Here is a 13608-nt window from a genome sequence, read left to right as displayed (position 1 = left end):
CTTTCCTCATTGTACAAACGCCAGTTCCAGAACTCAATCTGGTGAACCGTTATCACACTGTGTGTCTTTGTCACACAGTTAGGCAGAGGTGTCGAAGTAACCCAGAGGGTAGTAGACAATAGACAATAGACAATAGATGCAGGAGTAGGCCATTCGGCCCTTCGAGCCAGCACCGCCGTTCACTGTGATCATGGCTGATCATCCACAATCAGTACCCCGTTCCTGCCTTCTCCACATATCCCTTGATTCCACTATCTTTAAGAGCTCTATCTCACTCTCTCTTGAAAGCATCCAGAGAATTGGCCTCCATTGCCTTCTGAGGCAGAGAATTCCACAGATTCACAACTCTCTGAGTGAAAATGTTTTTCCTTGTCTCCGTTCTAAATGGCCTAGCCCTTATTCTTAAACTGTAGCCCCTCGTTCGTGGTAGTCAATTTTAAAGCCGATTCACACTATAACCATGGTAGAGGGAATGAATGTTTAGAGTGGTTGATGGTGGGTCTAGAAAGAAGGCTGCCTTGTCCTGGAGAGCATTGACTGCTTGAGAGTTCTTATGATTGCACTGAAACAGAGTTTTCTGTCGTGCTCTTGATTTGAGCTTTTTAGATGATGAAAAGACCTCGGGTTATCAGGAGGTGAGTCACTGACTGCCGAGTACCCAGGCTCCGACCTGCTCCTGTAGGCACTGCATACCATTCAGATTAGTTCATCAGATTGTTATACAAGCTGTGTAATACCACTCTGGCTCTGGGGATATTAAATTAGTTGTAAATACTCTAGCCAAATCTAGATGAAGATGTTCACTCTGGCTAAAAGGCTGTAAAATATGCCATCCAAACAAAAATACCTGTGCTGTTGTTTCATTCTGGCTGGTCCAGTTGAGTCTTTGGCCTTGATGAATCTCAGGATATTGCAGGTGGGATATTCTTCAGTGGTAATGCCCATGGATGTAAGAGGCTAGGTACTCATTGCCTGGCAGCTATTTGGCATGGAAGGTACTTGCCATTTATTAGCCTCATTGGTCATTGGTATTGGCATACAGTGGGAATTCAACAAGGCTGCCACATCATAACAAGAGAAGTTGAGTATAGGAGCAAAGAGGTCCTTCTGCAGTTGTACAGGACCCTAGTGAGATGGCACCTGGAGTACTGTGTGCAGTTTTGGTCTCCAAATTTGAGGAAGGATATTCTTGCTATTGAGGGCGTGCTGCGTAGGTTTACTAGGTTAATTCCCGCAATGGCGGGACTGTCATATGTTGAAAGACTGGAGCGACTAGGCTTGTATACACTGGAATTTAGAAGGATGAGAGGAGATCTTATCGAAACGTATAAGATTATAAAGGGGTTGGACACGTTAGAGGCAGGAAACATGTTCCCAATGTTGGGGGAGTCCAGAACAAGGGGCCACAGTTTAAGAATAAGGGGTAGGCCATTTAGAACTGAGATGAGGAAAAACTTTTCCAGTCAGAGAGTTGTGAATCTGTGGAATTCTCTGCCTCAGAAGGCAGTGGAGGCCAATTCTCTGAATGCATTCAAGAGAGAGCTAGATAGAGCTCTTAAGGATAGCGGAGTCAGGGGGTATGGGGAGAAGGCAGGAACGGGGTACTGATTGAGAATGATCAGCCATGATCACATTGAATGGCGGTGCTGGCTCGAAGGGCCGAATGGCCTCCTCCTGCACCTATTGTCTATTGTCTATTGTCTATATCCAAGCAGTGTGAGGTGTTGATTAGGAAACAGTCCCCTCCAACTCTTACCTTTCCCAAGGATGCTGTATGGTCCATCTGGTGAATTGAGAAGCCCTCGCGTTGTCTGGCACAGTTAACTGAAGAAGGTGCAAGCCATGTCTCTAAAACAGAGCACACAACAGTAATACAGTTCATATCTGAATGTTGTCTAGGTCTTGCTGCAAACAGCTATGATCTGACTTCGAAACATAGAAAATTGGTGCAGGAGTAGGCCATTCGGCCCTTCGAGCCAGCACCTCCATTCAATATGATCATGGCTGATCATCCAAAATCAATGTTCCTGCTTTCTCCCCATATCCCTTGATTCCATTAGCCCAAAGAGCTAAATCTAACTCACTCTTGAATATATCCAGTGACTTATTTGGCGAATTGGATTGAACGTCGTGCAATCTATATACTAAAACTCTTGTTTGTTTGTTTGTTTGTTCCTGAACTACAGCCAAAACGGTACACGGTAGCATGACAATTTTAGGCCCACCTTACCCACTGTCATCCCCTTGGTGCTAATGGAAGAAGTTTCATTGAAATCGGTGTTATATTTTCAAAGTTATTCACGTTTTAAAGTTTAACCCTATCTCCTACGGATGGAGGGGGTGGAGGGATGGGGAGGAGGGAGGATAAGGGGGTTGAGAGGGATAGAGGGGGATGGAGTGGGGGAGAGGAGAGGGGGAGGGGGAGGAGAGGGGGAGGGGGTGGAGGGAGGGGGAGGGGAGGAGGTGAGTGGGGGGGGAGGGGATGAGGGGAGGGTGATGGGGGAGGGGGGGAGAGGGGAGGGGGAAGGAGAGGGTGCTGCACCAATGCAGGAGAGGTTTTGGCACAACGGGTCCACTTGGTCTAGTGATCATTAAACTTCCTCTTTCTGACATGATGATGGAAGGAAGGTCATTGATGAAGCAGCAGAAGTTGACGTATCCCAAGGCATTGCCCCGGTCAACATCCATGGATATCCTAGGGTTGGGATGTTTGCCTTTTGGCAACAACAGCCATTTTCCTTTGTTTAAGATATGACTTCAGTTATTGGAGTAGTTTTCCTTTGATGCCTATTGATTTTAGTTTTAGCAATACTCCAGAATGCTACTCTTGGTCAAATGCTGACCTCGGTATGAAGTGTTCCCAGTTTTAGTGTGTGCCCAATTTGTGATGATGACAAATGGTGCACACAATGGATATCTTATGGCTCATTGCATGCGCAATGGATGCCTGGATAATATCAGATCTACGAGTAAAATGCCCAGGCCAACTTCACCTGGAGAAAGACACCATCACAACCTACCCCAAGTCCATTGCATTACGAGGCAAATTGAACTCCAAACAACAGACATTGTTGGATCCAATTTCTAGGATATTTTTAAAATGGCAGTCACTGGGGATCATTCTGATGCCTTGAAAACACTTCCAAAGATGCAGAAAATGCAGGATTGCTCTTAATAAGAAGAAATTGTAAAGTAATAAAACATTTTTTTAATGGAAGCAGAAAATCTTCATTCAGCCCTTTATACCTGCTCTATCGACCAATAGACAATAGACAATATGTGCAGGAGGATGCCATTCGGCCCTTCGAGCCAGCACCACCATTCAATGTGATCATGGCTGATCATTCTCAATCAGTACCCCGTTCCTGCCTTCTCCCCATACCCCCTGACTCCGCTATCCTTAAGAGCTCTATCCAGCTCCCTATCCCAATAAAATCATGGCTGATTTGTCAACAGCTGCATTCTCCTTCACCAATATCCTAATCCGTTGATTCCCTTATCATATAGAAGTCTCTCAGTCTTGAGTATACCCAGTGATTGATCGTCCACAATCCAGCTGCAAAGAATTCCAAAGATTCACTATCCTCTGTTTGCAGAAATGTTTCTGCATCTCAACCCTAAATGGCCAACCCCATATTGTGAAATTGAGTCCTGGTTCTAGACCAGGTTCACTTGGCCAGGTGAACCATCATCCCTGCACCTCCCCTGCCAAGCCACATTATATGTTTCTGAGATATACTCTCATTATTCTAAACTTCAGAGGGTAGAGAGGCCCAATCTGCCTCATCTTTCCTCATTGTACAAACGCCAGTTCCAGAACTCAATCTGGTGAACCGTTATCACACTGTGTGTCTTTGTCACACAGTTAGGCAGAGGTGTCGAAGTAACCCAGAGAGTAGTAGACAATAGACAATAGACAATAGATGCAGGAGTAGGCCATTCGGCCCTTCGAGCCAGCACCGCCGTTCACTGTGATCATGGCTGATCATCCACAATCAGTACCCCGTTCCTGCCTTCTCCACATATCCCTTGATTCCACTATCTTTAAGAGCTCTATCTCACTCTCTCTTGAAAGCATCCAGAGAATTGGCCTCCATTGCCTTCTGAGGCAGAGAATTCCACAGATTCACAACAGTGAAAATGTTTTTCCTCGTCTCCATTCTAAATGGCTTACCCCTTATTCTTAAACTGTAGCCCCTCATTCGTGGTAGTCAATTTTAAAGCCGATTCACACTATAACCATGGTAGAGGGAATGAATGTTTAGAGTGGTTGATGGTGGGTCTAGAAAGAAGGCTGCCTTGTCCTGGAGAGCATTGACTGCTTCAGAGTTCTTATGATTGCACTGAAACAGAGTTTTCTGTCGTGCTCTTGATTTGAGCTTTTTAGATGATGAAAAGACCTCGGGTTATCAGGAGGTGAGTTACTGACTGCCAAGTACCCAGGCTCCGACCTGCTCCTGTAGCCACTGCATACCATTCAGATTAGTTCATCAGATTGTTATACAAGCTGTGTAATACCACTCTGGCTCTGGGGATATTAAATTAGTTGTAAATACTCTAGCCAAATCTAGATGAAGATGTTCACTCTGGCTAAAAGGCTGTAAAATATGCCATCCAAACAAAAATACCTGTGCTGTTGTTTCATTCTGGCTGGTCCAGTTGAGCCTTTGGCCTTGATGAATCTCAGGATATTGCAGGTGGGATATTCTTAAGTGGTAATGCCCGTGGATGTAAGAGGCTAGGTACTCATTGCCTGGCAGCTATTTGGCATGGAAGGTACTTGCCATTTATTAGCCTCATTGGTCATTGGTATTGGCATACAGTGGAAATTCAACAAGGCTGCCACATCATAACAAGAGAAGTTGAGTATAGGAGCAAAGAGGTCCTTCTGCAGTTGTACAGGACCCTAGTGAGACGGCACCTGGAGTACTGTGTGCAGTTTTGGTCTCCAAATTTGAGGAAGGATATTCTTGCTATTGAGGGCGTGCAGCGTAGGTTTACTAGGTTAATTCCCGCAATGGCGGGACTGTCATATGTTGAAAGACTGGAGCGACTAGGCTTGTATACACTGGAATTTAGAAGGATGAGAGGAGATCTTATCGAAACGTATAAGATTATAAAGGGGTTGGACACGTTAGAGGCAGGAAACATGTTCCCAATGTTGGGGGAGTCCAGAACAAGGGGCCACAGTTTAAGAATAAGGGGTAGGCCATTTAGAACTGAGATGAGGAAAAACTTTTCCAGTCAGAGAGTTGTGAATCTGTGGAATTCTCTGCCTCAGAAGGCAGTGGAGGCCAATTCTCTGAATGCATTCAAGAGAGAGCTAGATAGAGCTCTTAAGGATAGCGGAGTCAGGGGGTATGGGGAGAAGGCAGGAACGGGGTACTGATTGAGAATGATCAGCCATGATCACATTGAATGGCGGTGCTGGCTCGAAGGGCCGAATGGCCTCCTCCTGCACCTATTGTCTATTGTCTATTGTCTATATCCAAGCAGTGTGAGGTGTTGATTAGGAAACAGTCCCCTCCAACTCTTACCTTTCCCGAGGATGCTGTATGGTCCATCTGGTGAATTGAGAAGCCCTCGCGTTGTCTGGCACAGTTAACTGAAGAAGGTGCAAGCCATGTCTCTAAAACAGAGCACACAACAGTAATACAGTTCATATCTGAATGTTGTCTAGGTCTTGCTGCAAACAGCTATGATCTGACTTCGAAACATAGAAAATTGGTGCAGGAGTAGGCCATTCGGCCCTTCGAGCCAGCACCTCCATTCAATATGATCATGGCTGATCATCCAAAATCAATGTTCCTGCTTTCTCCCCATATCCCTTGATTCCATTAGCCCAAAGAGCTAAATCTAACTCACTCTTGAATATATCCAGTGACTTATTTGGCGAATTGGATTGAACGTCGTGCAATCTATATACTAAAACTCTTGTTTGTTTGTTTGTTTGTTCCTGAACTACAGCCAAAACGGTACACGGTAGCATGACAATTTTAGGCCCACCTTACCCACTGTCATCCCCTTGGTGCTAATGGAAGAAGTTTCATTGAAATCGGTGTTATATTTTCAAAGTTATTCACGTTTTAAAGTTTAACCCTATCTCCTACGGATGGAGGGGGTGGAGGGATGGGGAGGAGGGAGGATAAGGGGGTTGAGAGGGATAGAGGGGGATGGAGTGGGGGAGAGGAGAGGGGGAGGGGGAGGAGAGGGGGAGGGGGGGGAGGGGGTGGAGGGAGGGGGAGGGGAGGAGGTGAGTGGGGGGGAGGGGATGAGGGGAGGGTGATGGGGGAGGGGGGGGAGAGGGGAGGGGGGAGGAGAGGGTGCTGCACCAATGCAGGAGAGGTTTGGGCACAACGGGTCCACTTGGTCTAGTGATCATTAAACTTCCTCTTTCTGACTTGATGATGGAAGGAAGGTCATTGATGAAGCATCAGAAGTTGACGTATTCCAAGGCATTGCCCCGGTCAACATCTATGGATATCCTAGGGTTGGGATGTTTGCCTTTTGGCAATAACAGCCATTTTCCTTTGTTTAAGATATGACTTCAGATATTGGAGTAGTTTTCCTTTGATGCCTATTGATTTTAGTTTTAGCAATACTCCAGAATGTTACTCTTGGTCAAATGCTGCCTGATATCAAGGACAGTCATTCTCTTCTGTAAATCAGCTCCTCACCCCATGTTTGGTCCAAGATAAATAGCTGAGGACATTCTGTAATAGCCTTAGACAAGTGAAAGTTATATTACTCCCTGAATTTCTTCAATCTTTAACATGGAAACCTCCCACCATTATTTTTGTGCACGGTTTCAGGAAAATCAAGCCCACTGGTTCTGACCAAATGATAAAAATGCATAATGATTAAAAGCCATCCTTTCAACAAATATCTTGAACTATTTATTGAACTAAGCTGCATACCATTTAGGTCAGTTCCTCAGATTGTAATCTGAGTTATGTGAGAACACTTTGACATTAGAAATTTTAAATTATTTGTTGTAAATCCTTTTAATGGCCAAGTTAATGTGAGGATCATCAAGTCTAGGTAAAAAGGTTGTAAAATATGTAATTCAGACAGAGACACTCCCGCAACAGTGCTGGAGTAACTCAGCAGGTCAGGCAGCTTCTCTGGAGAGAAGGATTGGGTGACGTTTCAGGTCGGGACCCTTCTTCGGACTCTTGCTGGTGCTTTATTCTGGAGGTATAAGGTGACCATCGAGCTTATTAGGTAAAAAAGCACAGATAAACAGACAGATGGTACCGAGTTCGCACCGACCAGTGATTAACACTATCCATCTGAAGAAGGGTCTCGACCTGAAACGTCACCCATTCCTTCTCTCCCGAGATGCTGCCTGACCCGTTGAGTTATTCCAGCATTTTGTGTCTACCTTCGATTTAAACCAGTATCTGCATTTTTTTTTTCCTTAACACTATCCTACACACACTAGGGACAATTTTACATTTATACCAAACCTGTACGTCTTTCGAGTGGGGGAGGAAACCGAAGATCTCAGAGAAAACCCACGCGATCACGGGGAGAACATGCAAACTCCGTACAGCCAACACCGGTAGTCGGGATTGAAACCGGGTCTCCCTGTGAGGCAGCACCTCGACCGTCCTGCCACCGTGCCGCCCTTAACAAGCCACAGTGTTCACTGACCTCTTCATCGTCGCACTTCAATAGACAATAGAAAATAGGTGCAGGAGAAGGCCATTAGGCCCTTCGAGCCAGCACCGCCATTCAATGTGATCATGGCTGATCATTCTCAATCAGTACCCCGTTCCTGCCTTCTCCCCATACACCCTGACTCCGCTATCCTTAAGAGCTCTATCTAGCTCTCTCTTGAATGCATTCAGAGAATTGGCCTCCACTGCCTTCTGAGGCAGAAAATTCCACAGATAGATTTACAACTCTCTGACTAAAAAAGTTTTTCCTCATCTCTGTTCTAAATGGCCTACCCCATATTCTTAAACTGTGGCCCCTGGTTCTGGACTCCCCCAACATTGGGAACATGTTTCCTGCCTCTAACATGTCCAACCCCTTAATAATTTTATACGTTTCGATAAGATCCCCTCTCATCCTTCTAAATTCCAGTGTATACAAGCCTAGTCGCTCCAGTCTTTCAACATATGACAGTCCTGCCATTCCGGGAATTAACCTAGTAAACCTACGCTGCACGCCCTCAATAGCAAGATTCTATTGAATCTATTGAACAGTCTTGTCTTGTCATTACTTGTTATTACTTGGAGATAGTCACAATTTTGACTTCTCTAGGATCCCCTACCATGGCATGCCTCCTCTTCCCAGCTGAACGAGAGGGGGTCATGGATGTACAGCAGATGAACTTCTACACCATGTGTCAGCCCTTCAGCAGAGATTTCATCCGCTCCAACAGCTTCATTAATTTTCAGCTTCATAATACCTTACTATGCTTGAATGCCACAAAGATAGCGTGCTGTGAGGTGGAGTCAAAGATGATATCATATCATATCATATCATATATATACAGCCGGAAACAGGCCTTTTCGGCCCACCAAGTCCGTGCCGCCCAGCGATCCCCGCACATTAACACTATCCTACACCCACTAGGGACAATTTTTTACATTTACCCAGCCAATTAACCTACATACCTGTACGTCTTTGGAGTATGTTCAAGGTACTACTCCCAGAGAATGCTCTACGATGCTCTGCAGATGGCCTGGGGAAAGGTGCAAGAGCATAATACATCTTTTCATCCCCATATTCTTCTTTTTTAGCTAGCATGACATGAACACTATTAAAATGATGTATTTTCACTCTTTCTCTGAATGGCCTTTCTTCATATTGTCACCATAACGTTCTTTACTTCAACCGTTAATACTCTGCAAGGGGAAAGTAAGCTGTAGAATCCTGGGGGAGTTGATAGAAATTACCGCAAGGCGAAGTAATTCAAGGTGATTAACCGGCCTGGCTCACCCATAACAGCTGGTCTGGGACCCCCCTCCATGAAGTACAGATAGCTAAGTAGCGATGCAGTGACCAAGTACCAACAAGCAGCATACCATCATTATGCAACAAAAGGATGTGCGATTTTAATGGGCTGAAAATCAACACTGCCCACGTGCATAGTTAAAAGCTTGGGCACTGCTTGTGTACGTACTCCTTCAGTACTACTTGCCTATGCCGAAACATTCTGACACTTACACTTATCACGCGTACAACAGTCCAAAATCTGTGGTTCAAGGTGTCCTAAATGTGTTTGCTGATTTCAGCCAATGGATTTCACTGGCTGGCCAAAATTTAAAAATTTGATTGGACTGACATAGAATGCAGCATGAAGTAAGTCTGCAATGAGACCTCCCATTCTGATATATTGGGGGCACTTTCTCGCACACGGATGCCTTTTCTCATTATGACTAGGATAACAGTGGAAGATCTGCAGTGTAGTCCGTGACTGCCATGCTTTAATTTGTGGACTTAAAAAAGGGGAAAGAAACATTGAAATAAATTTGATCGCATGCATTACGAGCAATGATTTACCCTGTGTAGGAAAATAACTGCAGATGCTGGTTCAAATCAAAAAGGTAGACACAAAATGCTGGAAAAACTTAGCGGGTCAGGCAGCATTTCAGGAGGGAAGGAATGGGTGACATTTCGGGTCGAGACCCTTCTTCAGACTGATGTCAAGGGATGGGGCGGGACAAAGATAGGATGTAGTAGGAGACAGGAAGACAGTGGGAGAAATGGGAAAGGGGAGGGGAAAGAGAGGGACAGAGGAACTATCTGAAGTTAGAGAAGTCAATGTTCATACCGCTGGGGTGTAAACTGCCCAAGCGAAATATGAGATATTTACCCTGGCATTTATCAAATATATTTTCACCTATTAATATGTTTTCTTTATTATTCTTCACTGTCATAATTAATTATTTTTATCTGATGTATTTTTCTTTCTCATGCTTCTTTTAGCCAGAATCTCCTTTCTTAGAGCATGGATGTACAATCATTTTTAGCTTGGGGGCTAAAATAACTCGTAAAGTTAGAGAACAAACCATATCTGATCACAAACAAATGTGAGTTCCACACATATTTGACATGTTATATATCAGAATGCAAAAATTACCTGAAGACTCTTCACTACATAAAGGCATATGTACATTTTGTGAAAGTTAAAACATAAATACAATAAACACTAGTTCTGCAAGGTTTTTGATTAATATGATGCTTTTAACAAAAAATATCCAAAGCAGAATAATCAGAAATAAGTAAAAGCCAAGATAAAATAAAAGCCAAGTCAATGGATATTTTTCAGGCAGAGATAGCTTGGGTGTCAGGGGTTATGGGGAGAAGGCAGGAGAATGGGGTTAGGAAGGAGAGATAGATCAGTCACGGTGGAGTATTGATGGGCCGAATGGTCTAATTCTGCTCCTATCACTTATGACATTATGACCTTATGACGAAAAATAAAATATTAGAATGGTTGGCCAGATAGGTGAGTGTTCAAGAATGCATTAAAGAGTGAATACTGATACAGCCAGATTTACAAGAATGTAGAGTTCAAGGAGTTTAGGGGTGGAAAAATTATTAAAGCAAGTAAGCTTCATATTCAGGTAATCATTTAAAAAATATATAGTTGTAGATCAGTCTGAAGAAGGGTCTCGACCCAAAACATCACCCATTCCTTCTCTCCAGAGATGCTGCCTGACCCGCTGGGTTACTCCAGCATTTTGTGATACCTTCCTAGTTGTATGCAATGATCTGTATGAGGCAACTGTAGGTGCCATTTTGCGTTTATTAGTTATTTTAGTATATTATATTATTTTGTATCCTGCTGTATTATTTTGGATACTAAGAGGTTAATACTATGCTTACGTATATGGTCTGGGCAGAGCCAGAGATCTTCCAGCATCGACGTAATGCTTCAGTTCAGGCGAAGAACCTGATGATCGAAGATCGGCAAGAAGCATTTTAACTATAAGAGCCTACTAAAATAATAAGATTTTGGGGGCCAAAGAAAATACAAGAAGTGCCTACTGGTAGTTCGTATAAGTCACGAAGGAACCACGGTAGGATATTAGATCCTTATCAAACTAAATCCTTATCAAACTAATCAATAACAAGTTAATGACAAGAGATATGCCAATATGTTTTATTGCAAGTTCAAATAAATGACTAACTAACTGAAACGTCGTGGAGATCTCTTTGTTGTTGGTTATTTGCGTCAAGAAGATGTCGTTGTACTATCCTTCAACAACGGTAGCTTTGGGGCTTTATAAGAAAGACGAGAAGCTGGCCGTAACCGACAGTAACCAATATTTTGACTTTATTAATGACAAACCCATTCACTTGCCTAATTGAACTTCTCGGCCACCATACCAGGTGACCGCTCCTTCGCCGAGGCTGAGGCAAGGGAGGGTGTTCGGTTGCCCCAAGCATGGCTCATTACTTTGGAGATGATGGACAGAGAAGAAGGATTCCTCATGTCAGAATCGTCCACAGTCCCACAAACTACACCCTTCAATGGATGCAGCGTGAAGTCACGGGTCCACAGTGTGATCATGAAGTTGAGCCTGAACGGCAAGATTGGCCTCCTATGAAACAAGTGAATGAACATGGAAGCTCATATCTCTGGTAAAGGCCTGTATGACACACTGGTCAACTGGAGGAGCACCTTCAGCAACAGACTGGTTCCACCAAGATGCAGTACAGAACGCCACAGGAGATCCCTTTACCCTGTGGCTATAAAACTGTACAACTCCTCCCCCCTCTGCCGTGGGGTAGACTGACTCCCCTCCCCCCCCCCCCCCCCGCGCCCCAATCTTTGTACATCCCCAATCCTTTCCACTCCTCATTTTAATTTCATGTTTCATGTATCTTGTGTTTTATGATTGTTGACAGACCAATTTCCCTCCTGGGATACATAAAGCTCTATCGTATCATATCGTATCGTGTTTGGTTACCTCAAGCAACAACGCAGTGTCTCATTTCCCACCACCCCTGAATGAGATGTGCATAAATTGCCCTTGAGCACACAAATTTCTTGCCCTGACTCCGTACAATGACAGTGGAAGCTGCCACCACATAATTGGGGGGGGGGGGGTTTACATCGCGAGATGTATAAATCTTAACATATTATCAAATTAGAACTCTTTAAGGAACATCCAGAAATGTACCTTTTTGCATGACTCATTAGTCAGGACTGGCGCATGCATTCAAGCAAAGATAATAGAGACAGAATTGCCTGTTGGACAAGGATCATCTGCACTCTACATAGAGCAGCCATGGACAACAAAATGCCACACATGCCTCGCATTTTATGAAATGTAGCATATTAACTTGGTGATTAACTGTTGGGCATTTTAGGTTGCAAAGGCACGAATTTATATGTTTTTAAATCAACAGAATTTTAAAGTATTTATGTAAGAATTTTCATTACCTTTGCAAATTGCGCGTGCCTGACATGCAAACGCTTCAAGGCTGGATTTCTTCGCTTCTCTCCAGTCAGAAGGCAATGAAACTCTCTTTGCGGATACTCCAGGTAAACAGTTGCACTAAAATCGAATGCCTTTTGCTGTGGCAAATGCAGAATGTTGTCACACCATGTCACCCTGGCCAAAACTCATTAGATAAACCCGGCAAATTGCATTTTCTATGTGGCCCGCCACACCACTATAAACAAATAACAGGAACTAGAAATCCTACGATGTAGGATAACCATTATATGTGATATTGTGCTTATCAATTTGAAGCAGGAGGCTATTGCATCGATGGTGTTGATCATCAGGGTTTCTGAGTCCTGAGGCATTCATTTACATCCGTCTAGACAAGCTCCGTTCTGCCCATTGCCATGCAAGTCATGTTTGAATGCCACATCTGTCAATTTCATTAAAGTTTGCATAGTTCATGGATAATTCAATTGCTGACCTTCACGAAACATGAGAGACCTGTTTTGTCTTGAGTTAAGGGGAACTGGGCAAAACAAATCCTAGCCCAAGGAGTCTGATGCTGGAATAAGAGTGGAAAATGCTGGATCTACTCAACAAAACTCTGATCCAAAACCTCCACTGCCAGTCATAGAAAAGGCTCCAGGAGTAAACCTCAAGAGAAATCTGGAGTTGGAATCCCAAAGGCAGTTCGTCGCTGTCTACAACCTCGTTCTGGCAGCTCCTGTGATGTCGTTGGTGCCAAACTGTAACGGCTCTGCTGTTCCTTTGGATCGATCGGCGACGAGGAGAGGGGGGGGACGGGCTGCATGGGCAACAGCCTGTCCTTCATATGACATCGCCCAGGCTTGCATCTGACCACACATCCACGCTGCTCCAGCCAAGGTTTGGAGCAAGCAGCCAACAACCAGGATGCATCACCCATGGTCAGCCATGACTGAGGGGGGCCTTAGGACTCAACAGGACAGGCCACATCTGTGGAAAAAGAAACAGAGTTAACGTTTCAGGCCATGGTCTATTTGTCCGAACTGGGAAGGAGGCAACATGTGCAGGGAGGCGGATTAACAAAGGGGGGGGAGGTGTTGTCCCTGATAGGATAAAATGGGAGTGACCAGGACTGTCAACAAGGTTTTATGGTCAATGTGGGAATGGAAGCAGAGCAATTACATGTTAGAGAATGAGAACATCAACA

Source organism: Rhinoraja longicauda, chromosome 4 (genome assembly GCF_053455715.1).
Source record: "Rhinoraja longicauda isolate Sanriku21f chromosome 4, sRhiLon1.1, whole genome shotgun sequence".
Lineage (NCBI taxonomy): Eukaryota > Metazoa > Chordata > Chondrichthyes > Rajiformes > Arhynchobatidae > Rhinoraja > Rhinoraja longicauda.
Note: the sequence above shows the minus strand (reverse complement) of the source record.